The 18718-nt window shown below is 42.5% G+C and overlaps 1 protein-coding gene and 1 long non-coding RNA gene across 2 annotated transcripts in view; both read left to right on the plus strand.

Moving 5' to 3' along the window:
• Positions 1-17397, plus strand: part of LOC146499663 (uncharacterized) — a 28248-nt gene extending 10851 nt beyond the window's left edge. Inside the window, exon 2 of the long non-coding RNA XR_014870041.1 lies at positions 341-17397. This is a non-coding gene — a long non-coding RNA (uncharacterized LOC146499663). The remainder of the gene's footprint in view (positions 1-340) is intronic.
• dock4b (dedicator of cytokinesis 4b) overlaps positions 1-18718 on the plus strand; it is a 139033-nt gene that overhangs the window by 11106 nt on the left and 109209 nt on the right.

Consider the following 18718-nt stretch of genomic DNA (forward strand, 5'->3'; position numbering starts at 1 on the left):
TGTTTTTGATGTACTGCAGAATATTTTTTATAAAGTCCCAGGCCAGGAAAATCGCCTTCATGTTTTTCTGTGTTTTATCTTCAGCTACTTTGACACAAAGGCATCTGCTGTGACACTTACACCTTTGATAAAGTCTTGCGTGTGTCAGCTTCCTTTTTATAGATACAAAAATATGTAAATGTACTGATCTGAATTCTAATGTTTCTGACTGTCAAAATTTCCCAGATTCAAATCGAAGTGAATCGAATCGAATCGAATTAAATCGAATCATGGATCGAATCGATTCGGGACCTTGTGAATCGGAATTGAATCGATTCTAGAAATCAGTGACGATACCCAGCCCTAGTGTTAGTAATCATTTAGTCGGTTAATAGGATTGATGCCATTCTAATATATTGACTTAGCTTGGCATAAAGACAGGAAAGGTACCAAAATCTGCCCACCAGCAGATCTAAAGCTTTGTAAGGAATAGCTCACATGTTGTTTCCTCTTGCTCTCAATCATTATTGTGAGATTAAGTCCAGCCAAAGATGCAATCATGTGAATTCCCTTCTTAAAGCCTTATTTTTCGTAAGTTGATAAATTCCTCTTTTGTAATTTCCTAAAGTAACACATCTCCACGTTCAGTTAGAGCCCCTCTGGTAAAAACAGCATGCAGAGATCTGTGAGCTGAAAGAATCCTGAATATCCATGTTCCCAGCACACAGAATCCAATCTTCTGTTTTCTAATGGTCGTAACTGTAACACTGGGAAACTTTAAGCCTGTTGTCTTGTTCGACTTACACAATCGCATTTTGCACCTGCGTGATGTAAGCTTTTTGTGTCATGACACAATGTGTATGCTAGGTTAGGCAAAACACTCAAAAAGACACCTTTCTAAACAATTGTTTTCAACAGATTTAACTGGTGATTTTTTTTTTTTTTTTAATTTTTAAATTTTTTTTAACATTTTGTTTTCAACATCCCAAAGGACACTGAACTTGCAGCTGTTGTGCTCTTCTAATTCATTTCAATAGGGACTTGTCTGGGTTATCGCAAAATAAAATAAGGAAGTAGTTACTGCTGAGTAACAAGATTAGCTTATATGGGCTTGGGTTAGAGAAGTGTTTGTGATTCAGATTGTAAGTCGTGATTCATCCCCAAAAGATTGTTCATATGATCTTGTGACTGAATCGCCAACCCCTGCATACACTGTATGAGTAGAAGTGCTGGGCGACCTACACCTCACACCTACAGGAGCTACCCAGCCATGGAAACCCATGCCATGAAGCTCCTGAAGCACAATTTTAGCTGATGTTAATGTCAGAGGCTTTGCGACTTTAATGCACTATGTCCCATTCTTTCATAAATGCTTGTAGAGGCACTAGGTGTTTCATTTTTATTCATTGCAGCCATGGGACTGAAAACACATTAATTCAGAGATTAAAAGGTGTGGCCGAGTGTTTTTGCCCATTAAGTGTATTAAGATGTATATGATTGGTTCCCAACAGGCCCAGAGTAGAATATCCTTTGTAATGTGTTTTACCTTGATCAAGGTCACAAGCCAAACCTCTCTGCAATATAGCACTGAAACCAGGCATCATGGTCGCTCCAGGCTGTGGTATCAGCTTCTTTTCCTTCCGCAAAGCTTTACCAAAAAAAGACATCCAGCCACGACGGGGCTGGCTCGAAGGGCCCCTGTGTGCCACAAGCCTGACCTCACTCCCAAGCATCCACCTGGCATCTTTATTTTCCTCCTTCCACCACTTGCACCCTCAGGGGAGGGAGGGCTGAGAACTAAAAGTAGCAAGTGACCCTGCTAAAAGCGGTTGAAATGGATCCCCTATTGTGTGGGTGTGATGCGGGGGTGGGTGGGGGGCGCAAAGGAAACCCCCCCCCCCCACTGTGGGAGCCTTTGTGAGTCGGACTCAGAAAGGATGACGGCGCCGGATGGACACCTCAGGCAGCTGGCTCAGTGCGGAGCACAGGAGGTGACATGACAGAAAGAGTAATTGTTTGTATGTACACTGGCAATGTACACAACACGAGCACAAATTGCGACCCTACAGCACCTCCTTTTGTGAAGCCCCTGGGTGTTCTTGCTGGCAAGCAGTTTTTGTTCAAACCAGGCTTTGAAGCCATGGAAATGGTGCAGATAGATGTGATATTTACGCAGGTATTTATTGGTAAAAATCATAATTACTATAAATTGTTTTGCTGGTGTCTTTATTGCTGGTTATGTCAGTTGTGGTGTTCTCTTACTCCTGTAGTCCTTACCCCTCTGCTCCTAATGGCTCAATAATGGAGGTGTCTTTTGGGCTATGCATCCCTACCCTATTTATCCAGACCCGAATGAGCTGTCAGTGGTCCAAATTTGAGCAGAATGGTCATCACAGGACTCAGTATCATCTTCCACTCTTTGAGAGCTTTGAGCTTATTTTGAAGAAAGATGCTTTCATGTTGTTTCATTAGTCAAACTTGAAAGAGTAGTAAAAAAAAAAAAGGATAATCTTGACATCAGTGAGTTATGTCTCTCGTCTTTGAAACATGAATCCTATCCTCTTTGTTTACACACCTCTCGGCACCTCAGGAGCTCGCTGATGCACGGCTACAGCAGAGGAGCGAGGTGTATTTGTTTTCCAACGGCATCAAAAAATAAACTTAATCGGAGCAGTGCGGACCAAAGCACATTCTTCACAGCCACAATACATGTGCGTAGCTGAGCAGATGCCCGAAGCAGGACTGAGCATTGTCTTCCTGCCTTTCTCACTTCACTCATACCGGCCTGGGCATTCTGCTGTGCTTTTGCTGCTGACATAATGAGTATAGGAATGCTAAAAATACCGGCGCACAAATGGAGCGTGTTGCGCTGCACACAACATATGTTGTAATATGGCTGCCGATGCTGTCTCCTGAAGCTTGTGGCTTGTGATCGTGATCAAATGTTCAGCTGTTTCCTTTTGAACAGTCTTTTGATCAGTGGACGGCAACCAGCGAGACACGCATAAATAAATCATAACCCATTCAAAATTCAGCTCAGGTTAAGCTCCGGTGTTTACAGGTACAGGAGTGCACCCAATTGGATATTTTGCAACACAGTGCAGCTGCATCTACTTCAGCTTGTTTTCAGTCCAGAGGTTTCTCTGCTAATGGTGCTGACTGAATGGGCTGAGGCCAAGCCATTGATTTGTAGGGGAATGTTTCCAGGCATCATCAGTGGTGAAGTGTCACACCCCCGCCCCGGACCCTCATCTGGACTGCAGCCATAATCCTCTTTGCACAGGCTGTCCTAATGTAGCAGCAACCTTACCATCCCTACCTCCTAGTACTAGGAGCTGGGCAGCAGTGGCTGGCTGTGACTGTGGTTGAAACGGTAAACGCACAACAGCAGCCATAGATGTAAAAATAATGTAGGCATATAACAATAAATCAATTTGTTGGATAATTTAGTTTCTCTTTGGAGATGTCATTCCCAAATTTAGGCTTTAGGCTTTAAAAATGTTAAATTTGTTTTGCTGGTATCTGTGATTTCGTGTTTGCTTACAGTAGGGATGGAATATGAAGATAAATCTTCAGGCCTCAGTCACATAGGCCACAGACCAGTTGGCACCCCCCTGGAAACCTCCGGCCACTTGGGGAAAAATGTGTTTTCCTCATCTATTTGGTGAGTAGGTGCTGAAGGGTTGCTGGCTGTCACCATGTGAGATCAGTCAAAAGGAAGGTGATGTACCGATTGCGTTCTTCGTAAGATTAGCAGGCAATTTGCATGAAAGATGCTCATTTGTCTGAAAATACTTAGTAACTAACCACTTAGTGGTTGTGAACCATGAAAAAGCATGACACATAAATGGAAACCATTCACCTTGAAAGTAAAAGCTGGGCCTTAATGCTGAAACCTACGTGTTTCAAAAGGGACAGCCTTTATTTTTGAAGGCAAGTGGTCTCTAGTGTGACTAGCTATTAGCAAGTAGTTGGCAGGTGTTTGCAGATAAGTCAGTGTCTTTCATGCAAACTGCAGTAATCTGCTAGCGAAGCAACCAAGACAAATGCAAAGGGGGAATTTGACAAAGCCTAGGAGCAAGCAAATAATGCATATGGGAATTCAGCTGTGGTAATGTGATTATACTGTAGATCGATTAGTCAGCTTTTGTCATTGATCACACTACGTATAACCACTTGAGTCTCACCCGGGCCTTACACCAGGTGCTCTTCATGCTTGAGCATGCAGCAGTGGGTGGAGTTGGAAATCATAAACCACATATTCAAATGCAGCCCACAACTCTGAACTTTTCTAGATGTCACAGACAAATATGCTTGTGAGAATGTAAATGTCCAGTAGATCAGATAGTAAGCAGCTTGTAAAAAAAAAAAAAAGTCTGTGTGCATGTACTTTTTGATATTAGAGCTCAGTTTTACAATTTATACTAAGTTGCTTTGCATAACTCTTGGCTATGGGGAATGAACCGTGTTTTGGAAACTACTGCTCTAAACTGTTTGTTTTTTTTATATGTCCCATGTATGATCTGCCAGACTTTACCAGGCACCAGGAGAATGCGAGGCGAAAGGCAGATACGGGTAAACTGTGGAGAGTGAGGCACAGAAAATAAGACGGAGAATGCGATGGTTGATGGGCTGTCAGTTTTCGGTCCGCATGGAGTTCTTCCTCAGAGTTGAGCTGCCAAGGCTGGCGGAGCACGGTCCCAGTGTGTCCCTATCTGCCCCTTTGTGTTTAAGGAACTCTCTCTGTAGCTCATTAGAATCTTTATACTTTCTCCCCCTGAGGAGTGCCAGGCGCCGAATGGGCGCACAAATGAGGCTACCTTTCTACTTTGTATAATTGTGTTCAACCACAACTATGGGAGGAGAAAAACAAAGATGAGATTAATCACTGTAGCCTCGTCCCTCCCCGTTCTCTCATCCCTCATCTGCCTTCCATTTCAGGGCTCCTGCCGACTTTTTAACTAGTTTCATTTAATTACCGACAGCTTTGGAGGGCGCACACGACTGCTGTTGACCTAAATCAGAAAAGTGGGACATATTTTTCCCCCATTGCCCCCTCCAACTTTCTTACTCTACTCTATTGATTTTTTGCCTGCGTGGACCGCATGCACAAGCAAATTGGCTGAGCACAGCCATCAGTTTGACACCCTCACTCTCTCTGTCCCTCAGCTTGTCTCTGTCTTTACCGCTGCTTCTGAATTAGCTGGCTTCCATGGTCAGACTTCCCTCTACTACCAATTTATTCTGGAGGATGTGTAGGGGAATTGGGATTCTCATCCATTTTTGGGGTCCCTGACAGGATGAGAGAAATTGGAGAGCGGCCTCTTTTGTTCGCGCCGATGTCGTCGCAGTAATGGACAAGATTAGGGCAAAGTGTGAAGCGGCTCCTCGAGTTAAAGCGAAAAAATTCAAAGCAGGCACAAGGGATTTTCTTGTGAGACAGTTGAGTATTGGTTAATTATTTCGAACAGCGCAAGGTGGCTCGAGACTCTCTCCGCAGCCCTCCTCCTGTGCCTCTCGGTCGCCGTAGCTCTCGGCTTGTGTGATTTCCTACGTGGCTTGCTTTGACAAACAACAGCACCGATTCAGTCTCGTTACTGCAAGTTGGATTCATTAAAGAAATCACTCCATACTGTGGCGGTTTTGTCCCTTTTCTCTGTGTTTTTCTTTCTTTCTTTCCAATCTAACCGAGGCCAAAGTTTCCCAACCTCCAGGAATAATCCTCCTTGATCCACCAATGGCATGCAGCGCACAGGAAAATAGTCCTGACGACAGCTGAACCTCTTAGCCCCGCAGGAATGTTTGACCACGTGCGGCCGCACAGACACACACATAAGCTCACCATACACATAGGCCATACATTCAACGTTGAATCACAGTGCAGAGCCAAACAGAGCGTCTCTCCATCTTCAATAGCAATTTTGTTTTTTCGGTTCTCAGCTCCGAATGAAGGTGAAGACAAATTTGAGGAACTAGTTTCATGAGGTCTATACTTCCTGAAAGCACCATGTGAGGCGACTAAAGCAGAAAAAAAGGGAAGGAAACCCATTTCCTATAAAACGCCATTTGACAAACATACAGATTCCCTTCTGTAATTTTATAAACTCTCCTCACAAGAAAGTGTTATAGTAAACATATAAGATCTTCTATTTATCGCTCTGCCCCATATTTCTTTTTGCTGGCGTGTCTATTTGCTTGTGCGCGCGCTTGTGTGTGCGTGTTATCGATCTAAGTTGTTGCAGATGTCAGGACTGTCGTCCCAGCAAGCTGCAGAATCCAGCCCTCATCTTGCAGTTTTCAGCGTGAGCCTCTCTTCGTTGGAAAAAATGACAGTCGGGGCTAATATAGAAATGGACAGAGTCAAGTCATTCATTCCCCGTATTGTGTGGCTCACGGAAAAGCAGAATGCACATCACATGAAAACACTTTATTTTTACTCTGATGCGCGGGGCTGGATGACAGATTCCTCGCTCGTCATATTTCTTGGTTCAGTTGCTCCTCACCGCTGTCGCTATCTTGTCATTGTTAGTTCAGCTCCATTGTAGTCTCGCCACCTCAAATGGCTGCCTCGGCTCTTTTTCTACCCCGCTGAGCTTTACGGGGTCTTGTGGCAAAGCTTCTAAACTTTCGCTGCTGCTAGGAATTGGCAGTTCCCCGTAGAGCGCACTGTACTTACAAGTGCAACTGTTGAATGCCTCTTTGTGTAGAGGCCTTTGGGGTTGTAAACTGTAACAGCTTTTTGGAGACTGTTACTCTGTCAGAGAAATAGTTCTCAACTTTTGGCAGTAACATACTTCCCATACAGCAGATTAGATATTGTTTTATTTGATCAGCAGTTATGACTTCCCCATAATCCCTATTGTTCCTCGTGGTTCCCTTTTGAATGAAATATTTGTTGATCGTTTTAAATTGCTTGTGCTGTGTTGCTGCGATGGATGTGATATATTTTGACATTAATAAGTGTATTAGGGTTTGTGCTCCGGAGCTCCTTCAGTAATGAATATTCAAGGCTTCGGTCACTGGCATCTGGCTGTCGCGATTTTTTTTGGGCCATATTTATGATTAAAATGATCAGATGGAGGAAATTAGGTCTCACACAACACATATCCTGGGCGCTAACTTGGCCTATGGTACAGGTGGAACGAGAGGGACAGATGTGAGTTCTGGTCACAAATTAGCAGCTGTAGTTGTTTCTATTTTGGGGGAGTGGGTGTTGAAAGGCTCTAAAAGGGTCTAAATCCAGCCACAGAGTTCCTAAATTTTGAATAATTGTGTAAACAGTGTGATTACTGCGTGCTGTGAGTGAGAAGGATGTTAACCAAAGGAAGTAAAAGAACTACACAAATCTCACACCATTTACTGTGGCCTTGAGTCTGAGACATTTTCTACTTATGACTGATCACACTCCCTTTCTAATCCACCATTAGCCATTAATAAACCTTCCTCGTCTCGTCCACGTTTTACCAGCGTGACCAGTGCACACTTGATAGCCATTAGTAACGTAGGTTGCATATTCCCCTTACTGTGCAGGTAGTTGGCAAAACATCGCCATGCTTTGCTCTGTTAAATGGCATGTTCTCTTACAGTCACATGAACTTTTGGATTGATCCTTTTTGTTTGATATATGAACTAATGCCACAGATGATTTGTTTTGGTTGTATGAATATTTGCATAAAAATACATAATTATTGTGTAAAATATGTTAAAAGAAAAGTTTAAGAAGCAGTGAACCCGTGAAAATTTTAAGTCTAGGGGGAGGAGCAGCTAGTTCAAAGAGATTTCTAGTTTCATATTGGATTTTTTCCCTCCCCTTTTGAAAGGTTTTTGATTTCACAATTTTTAATCCATTCATTCATCTGAGTCCAGGTCATGGGGCCAGCAGTCTAAGCAGAGAAGTCCAAACCTTTCCAACCTTGCCCACCTTAGAAACAGAAGCAATCCCAACCTGGCCTAAAGCATATATAGGATATTTCATTTTCAGCCCTTTTATTTTCTTTCTTACTTCTTGGTAAATAATGTGCAACATCGAAGGCAGAAAGAATAAATCCATCCATCATGTTTACTGACTTCGATCTTTTCGAAGAATCTGACATTGCTGCACTGCTGAATAAAAAAAATAATTTTGTGTCTAGATGTATGCATAAAGGATATGATCAACTATGTTGAAGGCATCAGAAGTTTATTTATAAGCATCACTTCCTCATTTTTTTTTTTAATCCTGGGATGAGCCTGGATTGGTATGACACATCACGGGGGTGGGTTTCATCTTACTTCACCTGCAGCATCATTTTTGTTGGAAAAACACTTGATATTAGCACATTTTTATAGCACTGGAATCACTATTTGCATAGGCATAGTTTTGGTGGGTAATATAATTCACATTACAATTTTAGTGATCGTAGTTCACGTCTTCAAAATTCAAATTCAAAGTAAGAGTCTAAAACTCAATATTTTTAATGGCATAAGGCAGAGACATGCTGTCTGTCCAGTGTCACACTAGTCTGAACACTGATTGTTCATGCTCATACCTGCTTTCTACCACCCCTATCATTAAACCACCCATCCTTCACGCATCCCCTGCTTTTCCTTCATTTCCCTCGTCTCCATTTGATTTGGCTGCACGTCGTGCTTCACAGGATTTCCTTAAAGTTGTTAGCTTAGCTCCTCTTTTGCCCGTATTAAGGGAAGCTGACATATTCAGAGCTCTTATTGAGAAGCAGTGACTGGATAGCTGGCTGGCTGGCTTAGCTGATAATAAGGCATGCTCCAGTGGCTTGTATTTGTGTAGCACCTGCCATCTGTGTGTCCTTGAGTGGATCCTCCAAGCGCGCGCGTGTGTGTGTTTCAGAGTTATACCACGCTGCCACTTCCTGTGAAGTGTCTTCAAATGCCCTGGCTGTGTTCTGAGGCTATGACCGTCTGTCACTGCATGGGTGCGTTTGAGCCAGCACGCCGTATGCACGCACGCACGCACGCACGCACGCACGCACGCACGCACGCACGCATTTTGCCCGTGTGACTGTGCAGTCAGCACTTCTTCCCATGTCTTGACCGCACGCAGTGAATCTGAGCACACGTCTTTCAAAACCTGCACCCTGTGGCCCCATCACTTTAACGCATGAGACCGACACTGTGGTCTTTTCATCCACTCCCGTGCTTTTCACACACTCCCCACTGTCTCAGATCTCTCACTGATGCTTCAGTCCTCTCTCCCCCCTCTCTTATACAGTTTCTCTGTCTATACTTGTCACTGAGCTCTTTGTTTTATGTCTCGTGAGGAGAGCTGAATGAGGACTGCTGGGCCAGGATGTGAAGTGAACGTATAGAGTAATGACTACACAGAATTGAAATGCTAGTCTGTCTCTAAATTTCTGTTCTGTGTTTTTCTCTTTGTTTTATTTGTGTGTGCGCATTTTTAAAATCATGTTTGCAGTGAACTAGACTAAATAAAACTCTTGGCGGTTGGGTAGACATGGAAACAAGTACCATAATTGCTTGAATTGTCTCCAACTCTATGATTAGCTGCAGCCCTATCATCAACATTCTCATCTTTCCCTCCGTCTAACATCGTTTGTCTGTCTGTTTTTCTTTGCATGCCAGTTAGTGCATCTTCTAGAAGGCTTAGCATTCAGTGGTAGCAGCATGGGGTAATTTCTCCATGACTGACTGATATTCTGCTTCCAAAGGATGTGCATGGTCAGCCTGAACACTAATGGGAAACTTACGAACGGTAATGAGATTAAAAAAAATGGCTTCAAAAGTTAAAGCCAATATTAACCCCACTGACATTTGTCTTCAGGGTCCTCCTTCCTTCTCAATCTTTGATTTCTCTGCATGTGTGTGTGTGTGTGTGCGTGTTTGTGTGTGTGAGCTGAGCTTTGTTAATCAGATGAAGGAGAACCCTTCCTGTCCATAGTAATTTCTTGATTCTGTTGACCTTAAGCGTAAGCGTAACCTTAACACCTGCCTCCATCTGTACAGATACACATTTTAGGTGCATTTCAGATGCCACACATATACAAGGGTATATGTCTGTGAAAAGGTCAGGCTGTGGTTTTTCACAGAAATGAAACGGTGAAATCTGTTTTTAGTTCCTGGCTGCCCTTGTTGTTATAGCTCTAGTGAACTTGAGAACATTACTTGCTCATATTCTTCCCACATTTTTAGTACATTTATCAGTGATTACAGTATTGATTACAGCCTCTCTTATATATACAGTGGTAGCTACCAAGGACATAGACTTTCTGGTAATTTCAAAAGGTATTTTTAGTCACTTCGCTACTAGCACAGAACATACTGTCTGTCAAACAGTTTGACAGACACTCACCATGCAACACCATCTGGAAAACACCTGATTAGCAACAGCTTCATTTTATAACATGATCACAAATACAGTAAAAATATACCTGTATAGGAAAACACAATGAAACACTATCAGCCATCTGGCACACATTATTGAAGTAGTATTTGACAGAGAACAGAACTAAACTCTGTCAAGAAGCCTGAAGAACTACTTCTGAAGACTGCTCTGTTTTCCCCTTATATACTGTATATCTCTGTATATTTGCTTGTTTAAATATTGCTCCATGTATTTCCCATTTTCCTATCAAAATATAAAGAAAAGCTGTGGCTCAAGACTTTTGCACAATACTGTACATGTGTTAGATTTGAGTTATTTTAGTGTCTAGAATGGGTGTGGCAGATAAAATGTTACTGTCTTGGAGTGGTTCTGAATGCAGTTCACAAAGTGCTTTATTTATCTTCATTTTGAATATTAGAGCTGTGACTCCAAGAGTGCAGTGGGTTTTTGGGTCAGTGATTCTTTGAAAAGGTCATCAGGTCATTTGACGGGAATCTGCCACTATTTAGTGCCGGGACGTAGGGATAGAGCCATACTACCGAGAGGAATAGCAGTAACAGTAACTTTAATTTTAGCTCAGAGGTGGTGTTTGTGTGTGTTGTCGAGCAGCTGGAAGTTCATTCGTTGTCTGAGAGCTTTTGTGTCATGGCTTTCAACCTACAATTTTGTCTTGCTGGTGGCGATGTTGTGGCGGCATGCTTCCTTAACAACAAATCGCAGTTCAAAACAAGACGCATCTGCGTGCAATAAAAAGTTGTTCCCGGGCTACTGTCGTGAAACAAACCAGCAGGTTTAACTAAGAAGAAAACCTCCATATGGTTGCTCATGGCTCACTAAAGATTCAAAGACTCCGGGTTATCCCCTCTCACCAAGCTAACAACATGCCTTTGCGGATACGTATGCTCATATTGTTGTGCTTATCACCAGTCCTATCTGTGCAATCTCATGCATGTGTACATGCCGAGATGTTACGCGTATTAAGAACAACATGCTTTTCATCGGGGCAGTGTGGGGAAATATTTTCTAATGAGGTGACAAGCACCAGCTGTCCACTATGAAAAGGCAGTATCAAATGGTATGATACCAGCACTTTAACACTTTGATGCATGCTGAGTCTACAAATGGGAGGCATTAGTCAAACCGTGCCTCATAAGTTTGTAGAAGATGTGTGATATGTACAAAAAACTGTGCATGACTGCAGTGGAGTATAGTCAAAGCCTTAATCACTAACTTCACAAAAAGAAAAAATGGATGTACATTAGTGTGCAGGGCAAATTTTTCTTTTTGGTCAAATTAGCAACAAGGTGCTGGATGATTAATCTACAGTTACGTTTGTTCATAAGTTCTAGTTGTGGAAGATAATAACCTTGTTATAAGTCACAACTTTTATACACACCAATAATTGTATATAGGCTTTAATATACCATGTATAATTTGTATCTCTACAGTTGCCTGTTGTTTATTTTCACATTCATATTTCCATATTGTTCTGTTTTATTTTACTTTATTACATTTCTTTGGTTTGTTTTTGTTTCAGTTGCACACTGTCTGTTGGGGGAACTGCAATTCTCTCTTTCCTAAAGTTGACTTTGACTTTACAGTCTGACGATCTCCTTGCTTTCCATGTTCTTAAGCCGTGGCTAAGTCTGCATGTTGATGTGTCCTTGAGCAAGACACTGAATCCTAAGCTGCTCTCAGCATTTGATAAACAAAGTGTTTCATATAAAGAATCTGTGGATGAATATCTGTGTGCCAGTGGATGAATGTGGTTTGTAGAGTAAAACCCTTTAAGACTGGGAAGGTGCCCGTCTTACCTGACGGTGTATTTTAAATGACCACAAAAGTGACAGTTGCCTTTAAATGGATTTGCACAATCGGTTTATCAAGCTTGGAGAGAACATAGAGGCGTCTTATTAAGAAACTGAGGGAGTGGGTTACCAGGCCATCACAGGAGTAACATTTAAAGAACCTCACTCTTCTACTCTACTGTCAGTTTAGAGTCACCACCTGTATGGGTCCTCGCCATCTCCTTATTACGGCTAATATTATATATAACGTTGGAATCCATTTTTTGTTAGTGTGTTTCATTCATTTTGACAGGTTCTTTGTGCTAATTTGTTTCCGCACTCAAATGCAGAAATGTGCATAGTAGTGAGATATAATCTGAAAACATTCTTAAAAGTTCTCAAGTGCTTTTTTTTCTTTTTCTGCCTCTCTGTGATTGATTTAACCTTGCTTTAGTCCCCCCTTCTTTCCTCCCCGGGCTCCATGGTCAGCGTGTAAGTGTTTGAGAACCGACAGGAAGGTCTCCTTTCCCCTCAAGCGGACACACGGGCAAACAATGCTAAGTGAGATCCACTATAAAGTCTAACTGGCTGCTTATCTCCTCAGCCTCCCTCTTCGATTCACTCACCCTCCCTCTTTTAGTTTCTCCTTCTCATCCAGTCTCTTCATTGTTTTGTTTCTCTTTAAGCCGTTCTGTTCGTCAGCCACGCCGTCCTTCACCTTCTCTCCCTTTCTGTCTGCTTTTGTAGAAACTGCATCTTTATTTATTATTTTTTTGCTTCCCAGTCAGCACAAATCCCACCAGTGTCTGCACATCATCGGGCTTGAGGGCTGTGGCTTCAGGCAACTCTCTCATTTTAAATCTCTTGACAGACAGATAACACACACACACAAAAAAATCTAAACTAAGCCAAGCTGGTGGTTGTAGCAGCTCCGCTTCTCACATCAATTTGATTTCAAATCACCTTGAGGCAGCACTTTCCTTTTTTTTTTTATATATATATAAAAGCCACACCTTCATTTTTGTTTTTTTTTTGTTTTTTTTGGTTGATGTTTTTTGGGGGCGGACAACTCACTCACACGGCAGGATAACACCACAGATGCTGTTTTGGGTGGACTTTGTTTCATCACGTTTTCATCATCGTTTCATCATCCTCAGTGTGGACCTGACTGCTCTCTGGGTTGCCATGGCCCAGAGCAAACGAAAGCAGGCTGTGGGTGTGTTTTTTATTTTAATTTTAATTTAAATTTTATTTTCTGAGCGTGAGCTAAGGGTATTTTTGCTGATGTCACGTCATCAAGATGTGATGTCAGATGCTAAACCCATAACCTGCCAAATATGTTACATTTGTACCTGTGTGAAGATTGTCTGTTAAGGTCAAAAACTGGCATGTGCTGTGCGGGGTCTGCCAACTCTTATGCTCACGTTGCCGTCCTGTGTGTGTGTGGGTGTGTGTGTGTATGTGTGTTTAAACATGCGTTTGCCACTGCATCAGGAGTGCATAATTTGCTGTAATTTGATTCAAGAGAGCCTGAAATGCAGATAGAGGTCAGCCACGCCTCCTCTTCCTTGAAAGAGAGCAGTGAAGGTGGGGAGAGGCAGAAAGGAAGTGGAGAGGTTGCAGTTGAGTCAAAAAGGGAGAGGGTGGTTGACGCAGTAGGTTTCATTTGGCACTCCCACTTTTAACGGTCACACCTGAAGAAAGAAAGCGGATGCTGCTCTCTTCCTTTTTCCTACCCTGTCTGCTTGCTGAGTGCTTGCTCACGGGTAATTGTTGGGGTTCTCCCTGCAGTACCTTACAACGTGAAGTGCCCCCATCCAGACTGCCTTTTAGTAATGTTGTTGTGAATTGGGGCTATATAAATAAAGCTGAATTGAATTTTGTTAGTGGTAGCTGCAGCAGAGACTTGACTCATCTATCTCTGTTCCTCGCGCAATCCCTCCTCTCTGTCGTTCCCCCGCAGTGTCTTTGTCTTGCTTCATCGTTTTCATCTTACTTCTCCCATCAGCCTTTCCGCACAAACTTAATTTCCCTGTGATCCCCGAGCACATTTTAGCTCTTCTTTCCCCTTTTCCATCTTTCTCTCTGCGGGGCGAATCGCCGTGTAGGCTGTGGCGTCGGGAGGCTTCACCTGCTGCTGAAAATTCTCCTCTAAAGCTGTGGCTTCATGCATATTTACACGCAGGCTGTTTGGAGAGAGTAGATGCTTTTATTTGCATGTGTGGTTTCATGTGGGTTAAATGATAATTTAGCAATTCTATATTTGTAGAGGGTGTTTTTTTTTAAATTTCAATTTAGTGACAAAGACAGCTTGAAGACAAATGAAAAGAGAGGTTATGACAGTTTACTGCCTGTTGTAAAGAATCACATTTTACAACTTTGTCGTTAAGCGTCGAACCCGCTGTCCTCGCCTGAGCTGCGTTGCCAGTTTTCCTTTGGGATAACTAATATTCTGCTCCCCAGTGTGGTTAAAATAATAAGGCTGAATTGTGGACTTGTTATGTTAAGTGGCACCAACTGTAGCCAAATCCGTGACCCAAGTTGCAATTAAGCGGACTAATTCTTCGAAGTCGTGACGCTCAGTAAATTTATTTTAACAGTGGAAGAAATTACTCTGCATATTGCGAGGACTGTTGCTTGTACACATATAATTATGGCCAAACTACACTTTTCCTCTGAGCTTTAAGGAGATATTTTAAATATTTTTAACAGCCCTGCAGCAGAAAAAGTTCTTAAAGAAATCTAGAAAATATTTTCTGCCATTGATGTGCTGCAGACCAAGTGAGCAACTAGCTAGTCGACCAATTGGAAAGCTCATTCTATAGTATGACGCTACAGCAAAAGTAAATGTTGGTTGTATAGTACTGTAGTGTGGCAGCAAGATATCCTTGTGATAACCTGGTTTGGTTTTGATGTGCTGATCAGGCATGGTATTATGATCACTGAAAGGTGAAGTAAATAACACTGATTATGTCTTCATCTTGGCACCTGTAGTGGATATGATATAGCAGTGAACATTTGTCCTCCTAGAAAAGCTAGAAAAGTGGGCAAGCTTACGTTTGACAAGGACTAAATTGTGATGTTAGACGACTGGGCCAGAGAATCTCCAAAGCTGCAGCTTTTGTGGGGTGTTCCTGGTCTGAAGTAGTCAGGATCTATCAAAAGTGGTCCAAGAAAGGAACAGTGGTGAACCAGCGACAGGCTCGTGGGCAGCCAAGGCTGATAGACGTGGAGGAGCGAAAGCTGGCTTGTGTGTTCCAATTTAATAGATGACCCTCTGTAGCTCAAAGGGCTGAAAAATGTAATGCTGGTTCTGATCGAAAGGTGTCAGAAAACACAGGGCATCACAGTTTGTCTGTATTTGGGGCTGCATAGCTGCAGACCAGTCACAGTGCCCATGCTGAGCATTAGAACTGGACCATGGAACAATGGAAGAAGGGGATCATGGATGATCGGGTGTGTTGTGTTGCCAATCTGGGGAACACATGGCACCAGGATGGAATATGGGGAAAAAGGTGAGGCAGTGGGATGCTTTGGGCAATGCTCTGCTGGGAAACCATGGGTCCTGCCATCTATGTGCATGATACTTTAACACGTACCACATACCTAAGCATTGCAATAGACCACGGGTGGGAAACTCCAGGTCTCAAGGGCCGGTGTCCTGCAGGTTTTAATATCACCCTGGTTCAACAGGAATCAAATGATAGGTTCATTACCAGGCCTCTGGAGGATGTGAAGACATGTTAAGAAGGTAATTTAGCCATTTAAATCAGCTGTGTTGGCTCAAGGACACATCTAAAACCTGCAGGACACCAGTCCGTGAGGCCTGGAGTTCCTCCACCCTGCTGTAAACCCTGTACACCCTTCAATGGAATCTGTATCCCCTGATGGCTGTGGCCCCTATTAGCAGGATGCCACACAGTAAAAATCGTATAGGATGGTTTCGGGATCACAGCGAGTTTGAAGTGTTGACTTGACTGCCAAATTCCCCAGACCTCAGTTTAGTCGAGAATCTTAAAACAAGACTTAAAAACAGTTTTTACCACCAAGCCATACGACACCTCAACCACAACACTTAAACACACACAACACAGCACTCAGAAGCTACCCTGCAGCTTCACAAGTACTCTGTTTAATCTGCACTGGTCACTTCACTTTATTGTCATTGATTATTTATTTATATTTAAAAGTGCAATACTGTAATTTTCTGCTGCTCATTCCTGTGCAATATCCCATCTGCCCTCCCGTCATATTTCTTTTCAAGTTTTTCTTATTTAATCACTAGTGTACATATATTTATATTTATAGATACATATATAATTAGTCATCTTTTCTCTTTTACCATGTCTCTCTAATATTTAGCTCCTTACTATTTTTATATTTTATTTTATTTTATTATATTTTATTATATTTTCTCTACTGTATCATGCTGCTGAGTGACTGCTGCTTGTCAAACACATTTCATTGCAATGTTGACCCTGTGCTAACTTGCATATGACAAATAAAACTGAAAACTGAAACTGAATCTGTGGGATGTACTGGACAAACATGTCCAGTCTATGAAGGCTCCAACTTGCAACTTACAGGATTTGATGGATCTGTTGCTAATGTCTCAGTGCAGATGCCACAGCACACCTTCACTGGTCTAATGATGTTCATGATGGGTCAGGGCTGTTTTAGCAGCAAAAAGAAGACCAACACAATATTAGGCAGGATGTGATATTCACTGGTATTCAGAAAAATCTAGCATTTCTATGTATTTTTGGATGTTTCAATAAATTGCTGTTTCTATTTCACATCTTCCAAGCAAAATTGCATTTTTTTGCACAGTACTGTATACAGAGAAGTGATATTTAGGCATCAGAGTGACTAGAAACAAGACTAATTATGTCATCATCCAATGGTAAATGGTAGAAAAGTGAGGGGAAATCACACATTTGTGCAGCTGAGATAAAGCTTTCCTAAAGGATTTTAATGATCATCTCATTTCCACTTTGGCATCAGTGGGCTATCCAATGCATGCTCTTAGCCAGCTTTGAAGCCTCACACACAGATGCAGAGACACAGACACACACACACACACAGAGTCAGATTAATGCCTGGGAATGAGGTGAGGTTTTAGCGTACTGACCCATTTCATTTTAATCTGAGTCATTTGTGATTTCTCCTGCTCAGGAGAGATTGAATGTCACTATGGTTGCTCCCTGCTTTCATGTCTGGGGCAAAAACTGGCATTACCTAAGGTGATGATCACACTGATGGGGGGAAAAACACACACAAAGAAGTGTTTTCAGCTTTTTCCTTGTTAAATATGCCTGTTTTAATATGTGTAAATTTCCAAACGATGTGTGTGCGTGTCTCTGTGATGGTGTGTTTACACGAGGCTGTTCTTTGCTAATCATGCTTGAAGCAATGCAGAAGCAAAGCAGCAGGAGCTCTTACAAGTTTACAGACACCTTCTATTTTTAAGAAATGGCTGTATCTCTTTTCTGCCCAGCTTTATTTTTGAGTTCTTTCCTGCATGCATCAGATACTGTAAATGCAACATTGTGCATTTACTCCACGTCATCGAGCTGCGAGCTGCACTGGCTTTTAAAACCCCCCAACAAAAAACGTAATAGCATTCCTCAAACGAGTGCGCTTTGAAAGCTCTGGCTCCAGCAGCGTGATCTGAGCAAAGGGTTATTGTTGCTAGTGAGCAGTATTGTGACAGCGGTTAGGTCGCTATCTCCAAATGCACAATGGCAGCGAAAGGAAACTGGCGTCCGGCAATGAGGTGAGGCTGAATGAAAGCCGTTCCTCCTGGGTGATTCTGCTGCCCTGGTTTTTGTCTGTGCTGCCTATCAGACCTCTACGTCTGCGTGCATTCGTGTGTGTGTGTGTGTTGTCCGTGGGTGCACAGCTGCCAAGTTGAATCCCATTCAAGGTCTTCTCAATGCTGATACTTTCTGTTGTTGATTCCCCCTCCTTTAAAATGCACAGTGCCACTTCTCAGAATTTGAAGACATCTTTTTTTTTTTTTTTTTTGCAGACTGTGCACATCCACTGCCTTTTCTCCCGGTCTCCCACTAAACCTGTCTGGCACCACTTTTACTGTCACACCGGAGCGAGTTGTGACCGCGACTACACTTCGTATAATCCCGTCGCCGTGTGTTGGAGTCTCCTTGAGCGTTGCTAACCATGGTTTCTCTTACGCTGCTTTTAATCCTTGATGTGTTGGACAAGCACAGCAAGAAGGGGATGCATTTGTAGCTTTTGAAAAATGATGTTGTTTTTTTAATTGACCACATAGAAAGATAAATGCATGAGGTCTATGAGTTGGAACGCAGTGTGCAAGGATTTGGCGAAGGCGAAACATAACTGAGCTGGTTCTGGTCTGAATTGGAATGTTTTAGTCACATTGCTGGAAATAAAGATTACTTTTGGTTTGGCAAACGCACTTCTGGATGTCTTAAATTGTTGGAGAGTGGACATGCAAAATGGCGAGCTTGCATCATGAGGAACTATAGGCGTTTATTGATGCAGCTGGCTTTCAGTTCTGTGCTTTTCTAAACGTATTTGACGTGTAAGAAACAGGATGAAAACAAGCAGC

The sequence above is a fragment of the Neolamprologus multifasciatus genome, chromosome 17, assembly GCF_963576455.1.
Source record: "Neolamprologus multifasciatus chromosome 17, fNeoMul1.2, whole genome shotgun sequence".
In the NCBI taxonomy this organism is placed as follows: domain Eukaryota; kingdom Metazoa; phylum Chordata; class Actinopteri; order Cichliformes; family Cichlidae; genus Neolamprologus; species Neolamprologus multifasciatus.